Source organism: Hippopotamus amphibius, chromosome 1 (assembly GCF_030028045.1).
Source record: "Hippopotamus amphibius kiboko isolate mHipAmp2 chromosome 1, mHipAmp2.hap2, whole genome shotgun sequence".
NCBI classification, from domain to species: Eukaryota; Metazoa; Chordata; class Mammalia; order Artiodactyla; family Hippopotamidae; genus Hippopotamus; species Hippopotamus amphibius.
Genome location: NC_080186.1, coordinates 60,918,961 through 60,938,476, shown reverse-complemented (window position 1 = coordinate 60,938,476; position 19,516 = coordinate 60,918,961). Strand labels below are relative to the sequence as shown.

The following is a 19,516-nucleotide window of genomic DNA, read 5'->3' as shown; positions in this document are numbered from 1 at the left end:
TATTTGTTATGGTGAATTGCAGTCAGTGATCCTTGATGTTACTATTGCAAAAAGATTAGGATTCACTGACAACTCAGATAATGGTTAGCATTTTTTAGCAATACAGTATTTTTTAATTAAGGTATGCACATTGTTTTTTTAGACAATGCTATTGCATACTTAACAGACTATAATATAGTATAAACATAACTTTTATATGCACTGGGAAACCAAAAAACTCATGTGACTCACTTTATTGCCATGTTCACAAAACTGGGGTAGTCTGGAACAGAGCCCACTGTATCTCCGAGGGCGCCTGTATAAAGAACAATGCTGAAAGCGCCATCTTTTAGATAGAAAGCACAGACAACGAGACTAAAATCAACTGGAAGAGGCTGACAAACTCAAGACTGTGTCCTTTATAACCTAAACTACTCTATAAACTAAACCTAAACAATACTAACTCTCAGGTAAAAACTACAGCCATCCCTCAGTGTTCAAAAGGGATTGGTTCCAGGAGCCCCCGTGGATACCGAACTTTGAGGACACTCAAGTCCCTTATACAAAATGACAGTACAGTACAACGAATACAGTCAGCCCTCCTTATCCACGAGTTTCACAGCCACGGATTCAACCAACCTGGGCTCAATTCAATTGATTCAATTCAATCGTGGTTGGTTGAATCCGTGGATATGGAGGTCTGACTGTATATGCAATGGCTGGTACCCATCTTGGGTTACAAGTATCTACTGCCACTCATTAAACTCAATTCTTTTAGAACAATATTATTCTAGAAATCTCCCACATTATGTTTCCAAAATAGGTCCCATTTCAGCAGCCCTAGCACAAAAGTGTCATGGCACCGAGCAGTTAACAGTCAGGGCTGGCTGGTTCACTTAGCCAGTGACAGTGAGAACAATGAAGGACAGATGAGAAATACTTCAGAAGTTGGGCTGACAAACATGGTGACAAGTATACAAAAGGGAGGCATTTATTCTTTCATGTAAAAATCTGTCTTTGGTACTAGACAGATAACAGTGTCACACAGATAAAGAGAACAGAGCCGTAAGGTTACCAATGGGTTTGATTAAGTGTGTGGAGATAAAGAGCTCTGTGTAAGACTCACTGGGTTTATCTATGTCCTCATGAGACACTCAAATGGAGATAAACTCTAGGATCTTGGAGATCAAGACATCAGGGCAGATTTAGGAGTCATCAGTATACATGTGGCAGTTGAATCTATACAGAAAAAAAACAGGGCAGCAGAAAGAACCCTAAGGAACATCAACAGGCAACCGGTGAGTGCAGGTGACCTAGATGTAGGAGATAAAAATCCAGGGGTGGGGGTAGTTTTGGGAAAGCCAAGGAAAATAAGTTTCAAAGAGGAGGAAGTGATGAACAGCAACAAATGCCATAGAAATGGCAGGAGCTAAATAGAATATTACGTTGGATTTGGTAATTAGTGACTTTATGACAAAGCTGAGGGGTAAAAATGGAAATCGGATTTCAGAAAAGTGATCAGCAAATAAGAAAAGGAGATAATAAACAAAGGTCACAACAGATGATTGAACTTGGTGTACCCCCCCAAAAATAATAAATAAATAAATAAAATTAAAAAAAAAAAACAAACAAAAAAAAAACAAAGGTCACTTGTTCAAGAAGCTTAGTTTAACAGAATATATTTAGCTTCTCTGAATGAGAAGAGAAGAGGCTTTACCTGATACTCAGGGACAGATCCTCTAGCGACTCAAAAAAAAAAAAAAAAAAAATCCTGTCTTTATGTTAGTTCTTATTCAGTTAAAGCACTTATATGTCAAATAGAAATATTAAGTGCTTAAAAGATGTACAGTGTTTTTCCAGGCACCGTTCTGGATATTAACATGTTTTCTTATTTAATCTTCGCAAACCTGCAAATTAGGTATTATAATTCCTAATTTACAAATGAGACAACTAAGGCACAGAGAAGATACGTACTTGCTGATGCCCCACAGCTAGAAGTATGGTAGTCAAGCCCAAAATTTCACTCAAAGAGTAAGAGGGAGGGAGGGCAATGTGTGAAGTGAAGGTTAATAGACGAAAACTATGTTATAGTTAAGACTGCACTGACAGTTTAACGGGCCAAAGTTTAATATCTACTCAAGAACTTATTTTTAATTTGAAAGAATTTGTGTCTTCTCTCATCTCAGAATCCTACACTGCTAAGACCTGACATTTTTATGCCTCTTATGACACTCAGACTTGGCACTGCATTATAATTGTCATTTCTCCTACTGAATTGCAAGCTGATTGAAAATGGGAGTGTATCTTATTTATCTTTGATTCTCTACTCCCCCAATCTTAAAAGTAGAAGATACTAGACTTACTGTAGTAATCATTTTGCAATATATACAAATATCAAACTATTATGTTGTACACCTGAAACTAATACACCATTATATATCAATTATGCCACAATTAAAAAAAGAGATTCTCAATAAAGGTTGCTTGTATGAATAATCATTTTTACTTCTCTGAAATTTCTGGGGGCTTCAATAACATATTTTTAAAGTTTTTAATTGCTATGTAGGGCTGTTCTCTCTCAGATATTACTTGGATTGTCTGTGGACCACTCGAATTACTGATTTTGGTGGAAACACCCTTCTGAAGTAAAAGTCAAATATAATTCCCCTGGATAAAACCTTTTAAAGATTCCCTATCACCTACTAGTCAAAGGTCATAGCCCTGTTCTCCAGCCTTAACCCTAACCCACTCTACCTGGTTCCAACTACCAAACCACCTTTACTTCCTCAATGGTCCACTGCACAGAGCATGCCAACAGGTGTTTACCAGGTGAACGTCTCCTCCTCCATCAAGACAGCTGAAATTCTCTTTTTTAAAGCCTTCTCATATTTGTAATTTTTATTTTCTATTTTTGTTCTCTCCCTTACTATACTGAAAACTTCCTGAAAACAAACTCCAAAGGCAACACTCATCTTTTTTATCCTCAGGTCTGGCATGTAGAGGCTTAGGAAATGTTTAATAAATGTTTATTTAAAGACTAAATCATTAAAGCATAATACAGTAAATCTGCAGGAACTATATACTATTGATCCACTATCAAAAGTAAAGATTTTAGGTAGTTTTCCACTACTGATAATGAATGGTGCACTTTTCTATTCTATCTTATCCCATAAACGCGTGAATTCAAGACAACTTGTACCTTCATTACCAGCTAATCATGAGCACCATCACCAAAGACACAAAAGAGATCCAAGGAAGACCAAAACCTCTTTATGACCTGGTCAAACCAATAAGGCATGTTGACAACTACTGGTAAAAGACAGGAAAAAACATCACTGAAGCTTTGGAAGTGCTCCAATTTAAGTGTGTAAAATGAATTAAAATGACATAATTCTGGGGCAGCATCTATTTCATCTTTTTATCTCTAGGTGTATACCACACTGAAGGCACTCAAATATCTACTTTTATAAAACCTGAGTCAAAGAGAAGCTAGCTTGGTCAAAGAGAAGCTATGTCAGGTTTTCAGACAGTCCAAGAATATAATCTGTGTCCGCCTTGAAGCCTTAGGCAAATCATCTGAACAGTTAACATTTCTTTTTCTCATACACTGCCTCAGCATGTTTGGATCGCAATGTGCTTTAACAAGTCCTGTCACAAGGCGCAATGTGTTAGGAGGAGATTTTCACATTTCATCCCAGAATAACTAAGTCTTCTCAGTTATCGTCAAGCCTCTTTACCCATGTTACTTAATCCCGGGCCTTTATTATCTTCATTGTACAGATGGGGGAAGGAAGGATATAAAATGACTTGGCTGAAGAGGCCCAGCAAGTCACTACAAGAGCCTTCATTTTAACTATCAGTTGCTCATCTTCTCTTCATAGAACGGCTTTGAGAAACTTTCACTGACAGCAGGTAGAAGAGAGCGTCAAGCCAGTAATTAGCTTTTACTTGTTTAATTTGAAAGAATAACCAAAGCTTCCTAGACCTGTAGGTTATGATAGCTCTAGGACAGGAGATTTGATGGATTAAGTTTTGCTGACTGAATCCAAATTCATAAATCTACCTCTAACTTCTACATTTCGAGACAGCTTGACCTAAACTTTAAAGGCATTTTTTTTCTCTCTCTCCAGATCTCTCATTCTTTCAAATTTTGCTCAGTCTCCTAAATGTGTCAAGTCACACCTACCTTTTCAGTTCAGGATCAAGGCTACCAGAATTTTCTCCTACTTAAACAGTAAACCAATCCCTCCTGAGCAATGAAGGATTCCTAAGCACCCATCAATCACAGTCAACTCTAGATTTAGACGCTAATCTAGAGTTAGGGTAGCCTAGCAATTTCGAATTTCAGGCGGCCCCCTCTTACACCTCCGAACCACCCAGGGAGGGTGGTTCTAACTGTCGCCCCATCATGGGGTCCAAAAAAAGGAAATGTCAACTCTCTCGGATTAAACGAAAACTATTATCCGCTTTGCAAGTAATGGTAATTTGGCAATCACAACTATAGACCTTGAAAAGGCGTAATAACCTAAAGATTCCCACATTATACAAATTATTTAGCAGATTCCATTTCCTGGGCCCAAGTGACTTGCATAACTGGGCGATCAGCACAGGCTCGAAAGAGGGCAGGGAACTCACAGTTCAGTTTACTGTACTTTACTACAAATTTCTACATCAAAATATTCTCACACACGCCTGCCTGTGGATGATGTAAGTTCTTCCCCTAGTCTTGTAACTAGACCGCTAGCGGGCTTCTCTCCCCCTGCAGTGGCCAAGGGCTACCAGCAACTCATCCTAACGACCGTCCCCCGCGGCTCCAGCTAACAAACCCCGAAGCCCGCGAGCCCCGCAGCCTCTGCTGAACGGACACCGCAGCCCCAACTGGCCATCCCCTCCTCCCCCACATCCCCGCGTCGCTCATCAGCCCACGCCAGGCGCCAGCCTCTCTCCATCCCGGAGAGGGTTTGGGGCTCAGCGCTGCGACCTCCAGCGGGAGCGGTCCCGGAGCTGGCACCTACCTCCCATCTCCTCCTCCAGGCGCCTCCGGGGATGCACGCTCGCCCGCCGCCACCAACGGCCCCAACCGCCGCGCCGAGCCTCCCGCGGAGAAGCGGGGCGTCGCGCCAGGTGCCGGGCTCACCTCCGCGCCCGCCCTCCCGCCCCACCACCGGCGCCCTCCCCACCACCGGCGCCCTCCCCCGCCCCCCTCCACCCCGCCGCTCGCCCGCCCCAGGCCCCGCCGGCGTCGTCGTCCCTCCCCGGGCGGGCGCGTCACAATCCCCGGCGCGGGGCGAGGCTCTCACCGTCACGGCCCCCGGGTGCGACGGGGATGCACCGTTCGGCGTCCTAGACCTGCTCGCGCAGCCCCGAGGGCCCGCACAGCCGCGACGGCACGCAGCGCCGGACTCCGCGGCCCCGCCTCCACCCCGGCGCCCGCCTTCCCCGCCCCCGGCCGGGCTCTGCCCCGCCCCTCGCGGCCGCCTCGCGGGCTAGGCAGGTTCGCGAGGTTCCCACCCCGCCCCCGCGCCGCCGGCGCCGCGGGCCCAGTCGCTTCCCATTGGCTCCGCCGGTTGCTAGGCGATGAACAACCGCGGCCTGCATTGGTCCGGTGGGGGCCCCCCGGAGTCTCCTCCCCACCTCCAAAAAAACCCGGAGAAAAAGAAAACCTTATCCCTAGAGTCCGAGCGGGATGCGGGCGCAGCTGCGGCTGCGACACCTGTTACGCCCTGTGATTCACCCTGCCGGGCCCTGCTCCCCACCCCCGCGGAGCTCGAGGCCCCGGGCTTCCTGGGGCTGGGGCCTGGGGCCTGGGGGCGGGGCGGGGGCGGTCGCGGCTGCTTTAAGGCACGCGTTCCGAGCCCCGGTGAACCCCAACATCACCCCAGGAGCAAAAGTGAAGCGCCCAGAAAAGTCACGTGCGCTTGCAAAAGTGGGGAAATAAACCAAACAACAGCCGGCACCCAGAATTAGGTCAGGCTCAGGGGAAGGGAGGTTCAAGCGCCGGGAGTCAAGGAGAAAGTTCATGTAAAATTAGGGCAAGAAACGGACCTAGGCGGAAGACAGCGGGGAGTCTAAGAAAAGGCACTCGTGAACTAGAAGTTTATACAAAAATGTCCCACACCCACTAAACAAAATATGCGCAAAGAAAATGTATGCCTGCTACACCCGTAGTTGGGGTCATACCAGCTCCTCCCCTGTTCCATGGCAGCCTGAAATTCTCCAGGGAAAATGAATGGCCAGAAAAAGGAAAGAGATCAGATGGAGAAATCGCAGGCATATGAGTTGAGTTATAAACACAAAAATGTACTGGATAGATTTTTTTTTTAAGTGAAGCCAAGAAATTTACCCAAGAAAGGAAAAACGGGTCTGGTATTTTAAGGAGGCTCCTGAGAGCACTTTGAAACCAAAATAGTATGAGAAAAGGGCAAGAAATATTAACACTGAAGAACAAGGAAAGACAGGAGTGCCCTCTTCCAATTTACACACACGTATGCCCAATCCTGGATGAAAGATCAAGGAGAAAATGAACATGCCATGGCGACAACTTCAGAATCCAAGGTAATCCTGTTTGCCTTCGGCCTAAGCGATCAGGAGGCCTGTTAAGCATAGGTGAATGATAGCCGAATCGCCAGGTAAGGCCCTCATTGTAAGGACGCTATTAGCGCAGGCTGCTTGGGAGGAAAGCCAGGTACTACCAATAATTACCTTAATTGCTAACTCAGACAACTGATGGGGGTAGAAGGGGTTACCCCTGCCCCCGAGAGGGGTTTTGAAATTTCAACTGTCCATCCCCCAAAGTCCCACACCCCTTCCTATCTTAAGAAGCAACTTAGTGTGACAGTTTGTCTTTGAAATAACACTTCCAGCTTCATGTTGACCATTTAACCTCCTCACAGTCAAAAAGCAAGCGCTCACTCTCCGATTAGCTAGAAGCTTTGAGATCGGTTGATTCGACACGCAGCGTCTGGCAGTCCATGTTGTCACCTAACCACCTACAGAGTAGGATTTTAAGAAGGCTTGAGTCAGGCCAAGGTGAGCTCTGGGAAGTTCGGCTCCGCCCCCAGCCGCAAGGATGAATCAGAGCTGTCTGATTAAACAAATGCTTTACTATGTTTTGCTTTAGAGACCCAGTTTCCACGGCTAAATATTTTTGAGGGCCCCGGGGAGCTTTTGTTTACGTGGGTTATATCAAGTGATATTTACTATACTAGAAATTAAAACTGAGAAATTTAAAAATATTTATTTTAAAATAATAATAATCTTATCATTAATAGCACATTTTTATGGAAAATAACTATATTTCCCCCAAAATAGTAAAAAGAGTCATATCTAAAAATTTGCAAATATCTTTAACATCTGGCTTAATGTAAGGCAATTGGATTTTCACATCTGCATTCAATCTGTTGCACTATTTCAGGTAGCCTTTGGAAAACTCCACAGTACACTCAGAATGGGGGAAAAAAAGGGCAAATAACATTTTAGTAATATAACCATAGTTTTGACCTTGCAAACTCCCTGAAAGGGTCTTGGGGATCACCTCCTAACATCCCCCCCCCCATTTCTCCAGTTAATACTTTGAGAGCCACTAGTCTAGATGGGTCCTGGTACTTTGTCCCCCTTTGTCAATGACTGGTTTAGGAGCTAAGCATGTGACCTACTTCTGGTGAGCACATAATGGGAAGTGGAGGGAGGGGGACTTACAAGGAAAGGGTTTTATCCCTGAGAGCCCCTAAGCAGTCTTTTCCTTACTTCTTGCCTTGGCCATCGTAAGCAAGACATGTTTGGAGCTGTGGTGGCACATCCCGCAACAATAAGCAAGAAAAATACAGGAAGGATACCTTACCTCTGGAAAGGTAACCCAGAACCCAGAAGTCACTAAGTGGCTAAGTTAACCTACCCTGGCTCTGCATACCTCCAGACTGCACACATGTGAAATAGTAAGTGGCCTATGGCTTAAGCCTTTTGGGGTCGGATATTTGGTTACTTGCAGCCAAGAAGATCCTGACTAACGTACAGGACAAGATAAAGAATTTGGCTACAGCCTGAAAATAGTCTAAGGACACTTTTGGCCCAGGGATAAAGGGATTGGGCTTGACAGACCTTTGCTTTGGTAAGGGAAATAAAGGGGAAAGATACGATCTGGAATGTTTTTCAATGCTTCACTGTGGCTACTTTCCCCCTTTCGAGCAAAATTAAAGGGATATGACTGTCAAGTGCTGTTTTCCAAAACACATCAAAACTTCCACCCTTGCTCCTCTGTAGTCTATATCACAGTGGTCAGAGTAATTCTTTAAAAATATAATTCATGTCACTTTTCTGTTTTCGTTCCCCTCACTCAGTGTTAAAGCCAAATTTCTTCTCGTGGCTACAAGTTCCTTATGACTTGCCCTCCATCTCCTTACGTCTCTGACTTTACCTACAACTCTCTCCCTTACTCGACCATTAGCCACCCCACTGCTCCTCATTCTTGCCAGGCACTTTCCTGCCTCTGGATCTTTGCACTGTTCCCTCTGTTTGAATGTTCTTCCCCTTAACAGCTATATCACTTGTCTCTGCCCTTTCAAATCTAACCAAAGTCCCTTTCTTTGTGAGGCCCAACCTAACAACATTATTTAAAGTTGGAACCCTCCTCCAGCTTCCTAAATCTCTTACCTGGCTCAACCATCGTACAGAGTTTACTTTTTTGTTGTTTGGTCCATTTCCCTTTACTAGAATGTAAGCCCAGCAGGGACAGAGATTTTTGTCTGATTGTTCACTGATGTATGCCCAGTGCCTAAAACAGTGCCTGGTGTTTAGTGATTAGTGCTCAATAATTATTGGTGCATAAATGACTATAGCTTCAAATGGATGTTTTTGATTTCAAATAAATCACTTTGGCAGGCTATGTACATGTTCCAATGATGCTGCTCAAAAGTATCACATTAGGAGACACTGAATTTTTTAAAAGAATTCTCTCTTTGGGAATAAATAAATCTGATTTTTGGAATGATCCAAAAAGTTATTGAGAGCCAAATCTGATGAACACATTCTGGAGTTGTGTTAAAATGCCAAAACCTGTGTTTTCCAACTAAGTTACTGCATTTGGGTGGATAGGGAAAGGTCAAAAAACAAGATGTGTTTGATTCTCTAAGACAGTAAAAGACCGTGAACATAATTTCAAAGAGAAATTCTAAAAATACACACTAGTAGCAAGTTGCAGGAAAAGTATACATGTATTTTGAACTCTATATGTTTGTGTGTATATGTGAATGAATCTCTTCCAACCTGTCTGCAGACTTCCATTCTTGCCCTTACTTTTTTTTTCAAAAATGAAGATCATATCCCCTCTGCTGCCCTCCCCTCCTTCAATCAAGAATCTTTCATGGCCTCTCGTTGTATTTAGCATGAAATTGAACTTCCTACCCAGTTATGCGTGCATGATCTGGCCCCTACACCCCTCTTAGAACTCTCACTTTGGTATACAAAGTGCCAGCTGTAGTGGCCCCTTTTTTTCTCCTCTAGTCCTTTGAACCTGCCATTCCATCTGCTGGAAGGCTCTTCCAAAAAGGTATCAAGACTCTGATTCTTTTTCATCATTCGGATCCCGCTTTTGTATGTAAAGCAACCTTCCCATGTCTGGTTTATTTGTCCACTTGTTTGCTTGCTTATGGCCTGTCTTCTCCCACTAGAATGTAAGCACCATGAAGGCAGGGACCTTGTTGGTCATGTTTGCCTCTGTAGTCCCAGCTCCTTCATGCCTTCTCTGGAGGGTTGCTAACCATACCGTTAATAGTGAGATTGCTTTACATTTTATTAACTTTTGTGACACATGAATTTTTATAAGTATGTATTATAATTTTAAAATATTTTAATTTTGCTGAAATAAATAGGCTCTGATTTTAATACATCTAGTAAGTTAATAATCCACCCCCTATTTACTCATATGTGTTCCTCGGAAACCAGTGTTTCAAATACCAGCAAACATTCAGGTCACACTGCTTCTAATACCATGTATATTCAAATGTGGATAATAATGCGCCAACTTATAAAGGCTTTCTGCTGTAATTCATACCATCTGGATTATTTCAATAGCAGCAACAATTTCTGGATCTAGTGAAGACCATTGCTTTTCAGGGCCTGTGTGCTATAACAGATGAGAAGAGGGACTGAGTCATCTCCCTTAAGGGCCCCACTCTCATTAATTGTGTGTTCTAGACAGGACTGTCTTTCCAGGGGTGGCCAGGTAAAGAAACAAAGTCTTTGCTGCATTACGTACTAGGAACTTTCATATCCATGGCCTCATTTTATTCACAAGATCAATTTAAGCCTATTTGTAATTAACTACAAAATAGTATAGGACAAATTCCAAGGGCCATGAGACTTTAGAGTCCTCCCTGAGGGCTGAAGTAGTCCGGGAGTACTCCATGGAGGAGAGGGAACTGGAGTAGGGCCTTGGGGCAATCTTGACCCTGCAAGCCTGGCGGTAGGCAGAGACCAGACCACTAGGTCTGCTTCCTGGTCTAAAAGGTGGCCTTATACTCAGCTGGGCTTGGCTCCTCCAGCTGTCTGCGTGAATCTCTGCATCATGCTGCATTACCAAAGATGATTTCATTTCTGGCCTGTCCCTTTGGATTTGGGCCAGTAGTAATTCAGCTTGAAATGACAGTCCTGTGCCATTTATAAAGTGCTGGCTGAGTCTGCAGAAAAAGCAGACCACTGTGGATCCCCCTTCCTACCACCTCCACCCAAGTGAAGATTCTCAGGAAATGATCCCTCCTCATTACCCCCCCACCCCCCCACCCCCGCTGCCTCTCCGCACTATCTCCCCTCCCCCACTCCCCCACCCCGCCATGCCCCCCCACCACACACAAACACACAGAACAGCAGACAAAATGCTTCAACATCATCTAGGTGGTTCACTCTTGGTGTTTTAGATTTTGTCTGGTCTGCTGAATGTTTTGCTCTACCATTTCTTTTGAAAGTGTTTTGTTTGTTTTTGAGCCTGATGGCTTTTACCAACTCTAACTGTTTGCTTTCCAACTTTCCATTTGTCCCAAAATTGTTTTATTACTTTTAAACTATGTCATGTAAAACTATTATGCATAAATCACTCCAACAATTAATGTGCTAGCACAGAAAAGTGATCAGGTACCAACCAGGGTAGTCCTGAAACCCTGTATTTCGAAAAGAGAAGCATACCTCCTTTAGGAAATGCAGTGAACACTCATGCAAAATATACAGACACACACATACACACACAAATGCTGCACAAAGCTTACCTTGCTGACTACTGTGGCCTCTAAACCTTTCTCATATAGAGCAACTTGGCTCAGTCTACACTTCTAAGCTTGCAAATTTAAAACCCAAGCATTGAGCCGACAACAAAAGACCCTCCAAGGAAGTAGGGGGACTATAAATGACTCAAAATGTTTTTTAGTTATGCTGAAATCTGCTTAAAAACCACAGAGCACAAAGATCCAGCATTAACTTGAAGAGTTGTGATATAATTCTGCACCAAAGCACCCCTTTATTTCACATAATTTTAGTTTCCCTGCTCTTATTTGAAAATTTCCTTAATGAATATTTATTGAATGATTGCCATGTGAGAGATTGAGAGATTTTAAGTCCCTGTTAGAACAGGAACTCAGTTTCCCAGGCAGACAGAATAATCCATTGACACTTGAGTCTGACTACCTGGGCTGAAATACTGGCTGGGCCACCTGGGTCAATGTTGACATCTCTGAGCTCCCAAACCCACCTGGGGCTTTCTTCCTCTGGGCATTCTGTGTAGTTAACAATAAATGCTTCATGGTCTAAGTCACTAATAATGAAGTTGTTTCGTATTTGTAGCCAAAAGCATCCTGATAATACATTGGAAAAAAAAAGTTCATGAAGTGACCTGAGGGTATGATATTTCATTTTAATGGTACAAATATATCAAAGTGTCACATGTGGAAATAGTCAAGTGAGCAAAAAAGTCAGTGAAAAATGAAGTATAGGAGTTATTTACGAAGGACTGAATGGAATAATTAAATGAGAAGCAGGGAAAATGTGGGACTGTGTCTATGCTTTGAATTATAAATATGTATCTTGGATATTAATATTTTTCTAAATTATATTTTCTTTCTTTACTGATACAACTAGGCCAGAAAATTTAAGACACATTGATAAATATAACTTTGCATGAAATGCTATTTTGAAATTTTCAGGCCACAGCTCTATGTTTTCTGGCTAGTACTTGCTTTATGTTATAGGTATATTCCAGCAAAAGTCATATGTGAATAATGTATTTAGAAATCAAGTCATAATCTAAATGTACTAGTGAAACTAAATGTTTAAAATTATGATAAATCTATTTGCATGATGAATGACGCCTTTGTAGAACAAATAATCTCCTTATTATTCATCCATTCTATAAGATTATATTTTAATATGTTGGATTTTCTTACAAGAGTTTCACCTATCTTTATTTAAAACCTTTTATGTAACTATTTTAATGAACAGTTTTCTGTAATATGAATCTCAGTACCAATGGCCGAGGTGTTGCAATCAGCAAAACAGTTCTTGTCTTCCCCTTCTGCAACTGGCAATCCAATTTTATCTTAGTGATAAATTTCCATTTGATTTCATTATTTCTATTTCGCTAGGCAAAGTTTCTTTTTCTGCGTTCTCAGTGAAGGAGACATCTGAAGGCTTGATTTCTGGTGGATTTTATTTCCTGCTTTGTAAACCTCTATCAGTGATGTCATCAAATAATTGTTCAAACTGAAATATGGTGGAATAGAATTCTCTATATGCCGGGTAAAACACCCACATAAAAATTCAGAGTTGAAAAACTTAGCTATCAACTAAAATACGGTATTGATTTAATGTAGCTACTTAAGACTTATAGTCGTGTGTGAATCTGCCTGTCTCTTTAAGAAGAAAAGCAATTGCACTGTGGTTGCTGAGCCCTCATGGATTTATTTTATCTTAGCAGCTGTTCATGAAGTCGATGTTATTCAAATGAGGGTTTTCAAGCTCTTTGTTGTGTTTCTCACAACTTATGGTATATGCTACCAAACATAAAACTCAAATTTAGAATGGGGCAGGGGTGGAGACAATTAAAAATACTGGAGAAATACAATAATATTGAAAACACCTCTGATTTTCATTTAACAGAGATAAGACTGTTGAACATGATCTGCCTGAAGCCCCAGTGACAGTAGCAAGGCAACCCCCCTGAACCTCTAAGCACCGAAAGTTGGGTGATATATTTAGTAATGAGTGTCTGTGTAGGGGGAGGGGATGTCCTAAATGGAAATAGTGGCACTTTTCGTGGTTACCCAATATGAGGAGAGAACACTTCAAACACTTCTTGCCGCTTCCAAATAAGTATATTATAAACTTTGCCTGACATAGGCTATCTTTTGATCCAGAAAGAATAACTTTACAACTTATACACCTTCTGTTCCATTTATTTTTATTGCCTTTTTTTTTTTTTCCCCAAGAGGCAGCATAGCTTGATCATTAAGCTTGCAGTCTCTGGGCAAGGATCTTGGCTCTGCCCCCTACGTGCTGTGGGTACTTGTACTTTTCATTTAATTTACAAATTAAGTGGGTTAGCTTTGATGACAGCAAAGTATATATAGAATTTTAACTTATTTAGGAGTGAGGCATATATAACTCATTTTTAGTCGTATGTAATCATTTCCTAGTTTTAATGTTAATGGTTTATTGAGTGATTATTCTTTGTCCATCAGTGTTCTAAGTGCTTTACATATTAATTCATTTAATCCTCACAACGACCCTGTGAAGTAGGTATCACTATTGCCTTTATTTCTAGACTAGGAATTAAAGCAGAGGTTAATTTGCCTAAAAATACCCAGCTAGTAAATTTCAAATTTAGGATTTACAGAGCTCTTCTCTTCACCATGTCATTCCCATTCTCTTTAGGACTGCCTTAATCTTTGTTGCTCTCCAATCATTTTTGTTCAAAACCTGCTGATTAGTGAATAGAAATCTTCAAACCAGGATAACCATGTTCTGGCCATGTACATGAAGATTCTGAAGTGGTACAGAGCATGGATAGTTTTAAGGGGATCAACTCCACATTTTCAACTTATCTTTCTACACATTCCTAGAACTTGCTTGAGAACATGCTTGCAATATCTTTTCCATCCCTTTTTTTACAATCACTATTTTTCTACTTAACAAAAGAAAGTCGTTCTCACAAATTCTGCATCGTACTATGGTGATTCACCCCAGGTGCACAAAACACAGAAAATTAGAAGCCTGTGTTAGTGTTGTGAAAGGGAATGACTTTGATGACTGGGGAACAAAAGTGTCACCTGCTAGAGCATTAAACAAAAATTTAATGGCTTTTATTCAGATTCAGCTTGAAGGAGGCCAAGGGGCAATTTTCTTCGGTCCTCTGAAATCCAGGTATATCTGACACCAGCCGCCTCACCATGTTGCCTACGTTTGAGCCCAAAGAGATCAAATTTATATACCTGAGGTGCACCAGTGAGGAAGTCTGTGCCACGTCTGCCCTGGCCCCCAAGATTGGCCCCCTTGGGTCTGTCTCCAAAAATAGTTGGTGGTAACATTGCAAAGGCAACTGATGATTGGAAGAGTCTGAGAACTACAGTGAAACTAACCATTCAGAACACACAGGCCCAGACTGAGGTGGTATCTTCTGTCTCTGTTCTGATCATCGAAGCCTTCAAGGAACAACCAAAAGACAGAAGCTGAAAACATTAAGCATAGTGGAACATCACTTTGATGAGATGGTCAACATTGCCCAGGAAGTACAACACCAATCTTTAGCGAGAGAATACTCTGGAACCATTAAAGAGATCTTGGGGACTGCCAGGTCTGTGGGCTCTGATGTGGATGGCCATCATCCTCATGACATCACAGATGAATGACAAAAACAGTGGTACAGTGGAATGCCAAGCTAGTTAAGAACTGCAGAGGAACATAATTCAATAAAGGACCATTTGACAACCAATGGGAAGAAAAAAATAGTTTAAATGAGAGATCATCACATGGTTTTGGGTATATAATTGAGAGGAGTTCAAGGAAGTTGAGTAACATGGCTACAGCGAATACCTTACATTCCCATCTACTTATTTTGTGAACAAAATGCTTCAGCATTTATATCTGCAAGAACCTTGTCAAACGCATGAATAGAATTGGGGCAGAACTCCATCTCACTCTATAATATTCATTCCAAAACCCACTGGAAAAGAAAAAGTCCCTTCCATTTTGCTAACAGATGCATTTTCAATAAAATCTTATTTTTATGTTTAAAAATGCTTGTCAGTTTGTAATATAGCCACTGTTTGATCAGTTGTGCACTACTAATAATAACTGATAACTCCATCCAGAGACATAATTCCTAAGATAGAGTTACGGGAAAGTAAAATTATGTAAATATGTAGTTGAAAAGAATGGTGTAATGATCAATGCAAATTTTTCAAGCATGAAAATATGCAATAAGATAGCATTCTGTGGGAGAAATGGAAATATGGAAATGGAAATGAAAATATGAGTTCAAGAAGAAAAAGGAACAATGTAAATTTTCTGGCTGTTAAAGAAGAGCTAGGTCACGTAAATTTAAAATGAATAATGTTGAGTAAAAAAATACTGTGGGATTTAGATTCCTTGGGGTAACTTTAAAAGAGTGATCTAACAGCTTTATTTTAAAATACCATGAATTGCGTGCAATACTCTGGAAATGATACTCTTTGCAAGCTTATGTTGAAAAATTATAGGTGGCAACAGAAAAATACAGGAAGGATGCAGGTTTTTCAGAATTCTTTCAGAGAGGTATGTGAGCAAAAGGTTTGAAGACCACTGATCTTGAAGCCCACAGAAGATCTCTCCAGGGTACTTAAAATCTGGTCCAAGTAATCATCAACATTACCATTTTATACACTAAAAACTTGGCTACTGTATAAAATAAAATACCCCTTGGTCACTGCTGTGTGCCCTGGATATTCAGCAAATGCTAACAAATAAGAACGGAATATACCACTTTGAGTTGCACACGGGCACGTTTCCCTGTGCTATTCTAGCATCTCTACAGAGAGCAGCTGTGTATGTCCATCATACTATGTGTGTTTCAGGAAAACAATAAAACGAAACACAACTTTTAAGATAAACAAACATGCCATAAGATTTTCCTGTGATTTCTCTATGTGAATATAAGCCTCGTCTATGAGCTCCTTAGGATACATATTTTCCAAACCCAAATTTAGGACCCATGATCTGATATGTGAAAGTGTCCTTTGAAGGTTAAATGGGCAGCTTACTGGAAATCAGAAATTTCCTGAAAATCCAGAGACTCAGGTCAAAATAAGTATAATTCACATCACATCTGCTGCCTCAAAGTGAAAGTTTTATAACTTATTCTAATGCCAAACTTGGAGTCTAGAAAGCTTGGATTCTCATTTTGTTCTGCCACTTAATAAATCACTTCTCTGGGCCTCATTTTCTTCATCTGTAAAAGAAGCGGAATTGCTTACCTATCTTTCGTTTCGCTTCCCGTACAGAAGATTTTTTCATTCATTCATTCAACAAGCCTTTACTGAGCACCTGCCATGTACTAGATTCAAAGATGAATTAGACAAAGCAAGTCCCTTCCCTCAAGGTGCTTCCAGGCTGTGAGGACGTCAAGACTGTTACCTTGTTTACAGATAATGACAACACAGACTGATAAATGCTGTAATAGAGGAACGTGGAAGGCTTAGTGATGGCTCAGTGGAGGGAAGCATCAAGTTAGTGAAGATTTCATGGAGGACGAAACACTGAAATGTATCTCTTTTTTCGGTCCATTTGATGCTTTAAATTTTTTCAAATTTTCATTACTTTTAAAGATGTGGCAATACATCTACATAATAAAAATTCAAAATGTAAATAAGGGCATGCTGGGGGATTTAGATTCCCAGTTTCTCTTCTCGGAACATTCAGGACTGCCAATTTCTTATATATTCTTCCAATGATTTGAATTGTAGCTTGAAAGAATAAGTGCAAGATAAGTGAAAAAGAGATGGAGCATTGAGGCAAAGGGAACAGCAAAAGCTTGTGGGGGAGTTGGGGCCCTTGAGGCTGCAGGGCAGAATGGGGCAGCTTTTTGAGGGCCCTTTCCATGCTAAGGAGTTTGGATTTGATCATGAAGCATTAGGACAGCCATCAGTGGATTTAGAGAAGAGATGGTGCCTGATTAAATGAATGCTTTAGAAAGAGCACTCTAGCAGAAATGTGGAGGACGGATTGGAGAGAGGTGAGATGGATGAGAGAAACCAGTTAGGAGGCAATCGTAATAATCCAGGGAAGACCTAATGAGAAACTAAGGCAGGACAGAATCAGTAAGGATTGGAAAGGAGGCCAACGTGAGTTATTAAGGAAGAATGATGAACAGCATTATTGGATCAATCGAATTCCAATGGATTTAATTCCTTTTCTCACCTAAGAATTGCCTTAGTCAAGTTCTAAAAATAATTGGAGTTAATTATACCCTCCACTGAAACAGCCACCAGCGTACCCCGTCTTGTCTTAGATGTTCATCTCAGTGACCCCAGGATGTCCAAGCTTCCCAGGTCAAGTTTCATCACTCAAATCCTTATCCCCACACTGCTCTGTCATCAGAAAAATCCCCTGTATCCACACTCTTCTCTGAACAGTCCCTTTACTTTCTAGTTCTGAGGGAAACCTGGCTTTCCCCAAGGACACTGAATTCTGGGCAGCCCTCATGAGTGGTGGCAGCTTTCTCTCCCCTGTCATGCACCGCTGGGTCAGAAGGTGATCCAGGTGTCCGTCTTGCTCCTCACTGCCGCTTCAAGCCAGTCTGTTTCTTGCCCTCCCCCGTCAGCTGCTTTGAAGCTCATGCTATCAGACCTTCTCGCTGTGTCTCCCCCTGTCCTGTCACTCCCACACATTCCTCAGAGATTTTTACCCCAGGTTTACTGTCTTTCTCTCCTCCATTCTCCTGCATTATTCTTGGTGGTTTCAATATCTACATGGCTGGTCCATCCAGTCCCATGGCCTCTCTATTCCTCAACCTCTTTACTTCCAGTGATCTTCTCTTCTGCCACTTCAGCCACCAACCCCCACAGTTATCCTTAGTTCTTGTCATTTATAATAACTACCTCCCCTCAATTATCACAGTGTCGAGCATTTTACTTCTACATCCAGCTCATGCCCTCAGCTCAAAACATTCTTCTACTGCACCAGGCACTTAGTTCATCTGACCCTATTGCCTTTTCACCGTTTACTGCCATCCCTCAGGCCCTCATTCCCACCTTACCTAACTTAAATTCCATGGTCCTGCATTATAATGACTCCTTTAAATCTGCTCTTACCCCTTTTGACCCCTTATTGCTTCCATTATACTATCCTGAAAAAAAATCCCAACTCTGGAAACAGTCCTGTCTCTACCTTCTCTGTTCCTGCCCTTAAGAATCTAAATATACCTCAAGAAAAAAAATGATTATGCTGACATCAGACCTTAAGTTGACCGTTACTGCTGACTGGCAATTCTTCCGCATTTTCCTAGTCAATTTATTTGACTCTCCCGGGGCTATTTCATTCCTCAAGACTGCATCACCTTCCCCCTGTTTCATCGACCATTTCTCTCCGACAAATGTAAGCAGCAGCAGAAACTCTCACCATCAAATCCTCCTCCTTCCTGCATCTGTCCCTGTATACCCTCTTTTCCTTCTATTTCAGTGAATGAGCTGCCCCACTTCCTGCCTACCATCCCCTTTGCTGTGCACTGGATTCCAACCTCTCCTGCTCCCATGGTTACCTCCCTGCTTTCCTGTATGTTCAATTTTTTGTCTCTGTGTTGAGTTATTCTCGTTAATGAACGAACAGCACTTTTTTAAAAAAATCCCCCTTGACTTCATATCTCCTCCAACTACCACCTCATTCTTCTGCTTCCCTTTACAGAAACACTCCTTAAGAGAATGGTCTGTGCTCAGTGTCTCCACATCTTTCCCTCCCTTTCCTTTTTGAATCAGCCTCTAATCAGGCTTACGTTCAACCACTGAAATCTTTGTCCAGGTCACATTACCAAATCCACCAGTCATTTGTTCATCCTCATCTTCTCATTTCTCAACCTCTGGACAGCGTATGACACAGCTGGAACAATTTCTTCATTTGATTTTCATACCCCAACAATCTCCTTTTACCCCCCCTTTTCTATCGTCACTTGCCATTCTTCTCAGTTTGCCTTGCTTATCCTTCTTTTGTTGACCTTTAAATTGTGGAGTATACAGTGGACACAGCCTAAAGGGACCCCTCGCAATGAGTCATGCCTTATATAACACACCTCCCTTGACTGTGAGTGGAACTTGTGTCTAGTTTTTAGCCAATAAAATATGCAGCAGTGATAGCACTTTGTAGATGTAATTAAGGTCCCAAATCAGTTGATTTTGAGTTGTCTAAAAGGGAGGTTGGGCTTCCTAGGTGGCGCAGTGGTTAAGAATCCGCCTGCCAATGCAGAGGTCACGGGTTCGATCCCAGCTCCAGGAAGATCCCACATGCCGCGGAGCAACTAAGCCCGTGTGCCAAA

The 19,516-nt window shown here is 41.9% G+C and overlaps 1 protein-coding gene and 1 pseudogene across 17 annotated transcripts in view; one reads left to right on the top strand and one right to left on the bottom strand.

Moving 5' to 3' along the window:
- Window positions 1-19,516, bottom strand: part of SSX2IP (SSX family member 2 interacting protein) — an 88,152-nt gene that overhangs the window by 40,948 nt on the left and 27,688 nt on the right. Inside the window, exon 1 of one of the 17 annotated variants that reach the window (XM_057714654.1) lies at window positions 5,280-5,414. The exons of 11 other annotated variants lie outside the window; for them this stretch is intronic. The gene's annotated coding sequence lies outside the window, so the exon portion shown is untranslated. Of the gene's footprint in view, window positions 1-1,105; window positions 1,201-4,994; window positions 5,149-5,279; window positions 5,415-19,516 lie in introns of those variants that run through there. 5 more of the 17 variants (XM_057714664.1, XM_057714732.1, XM_057714673.1 and 2 more) reach the window with 5 other exon arrangements.
- On the top strand, window positions 14,335-14,901 carry LOC130839949 (60S ribosomal protein L12-like; annotated as a pseudogene).